Source organism: Propithecus coquereli, unplaced genomic scaffold (assembly GCF_000956105.1).
Source record: "Propithecus coquereli isolate 6110/MARCELLA unplaced genomic scaffold, Pcoq_1.0 Scaffold340, whole genome shotgun sequence".
Taxonomy (NCBI): Eukaryota; Metazoa; Chordata; class Mammalia; order Primates; family Indriidae; genus Propithecus; species Propithecus coquereli.
This window is the reverse complement of record NW_012149064.1, coordinates 2375649-2376093: the sequence shown is the minus strand read 5'-3', so window position 1 is coordinate 2376093 and position 445 is coordinate 2375649.

The window sequence follows — 445 nt, the reverse complement described above, 5'->3', positions numbered from 1 at the left end:
TTTTTATTTTTTTTATTTCAGCACATTATGGGAGTACAAACGTTTAGGGTACGTATATTAATTTTTCCCCACCAGAGTCAGAACATCATGCATGTCCATCCCCCAGATGGTGTGTACAGTACCCATTAGGTGTGAATATACCCATCCCCCCTTGCACCTGTCTGACACCTGATAAATGTTACTACTTTATCTGCACTTAAGTGTTGGTCAATTAAGTCAGTTAATACCAATTTGATGCTGAGTACATATGGTGCTTGTTTTTCAATTCTCGTGATATTTCATTGGTAGAATGGGCTCCAGCTTTATCCAGGACAGTATCAGTGATACTAGATCACCATTGTTTTTTGTGGCTGAGTAGAACTCCATGGTATACATACACCATATTTTATTAATCCACTCTTGTATTGATGGACACTTGGGTTGTTTCCACATCTTTGCAACTGTG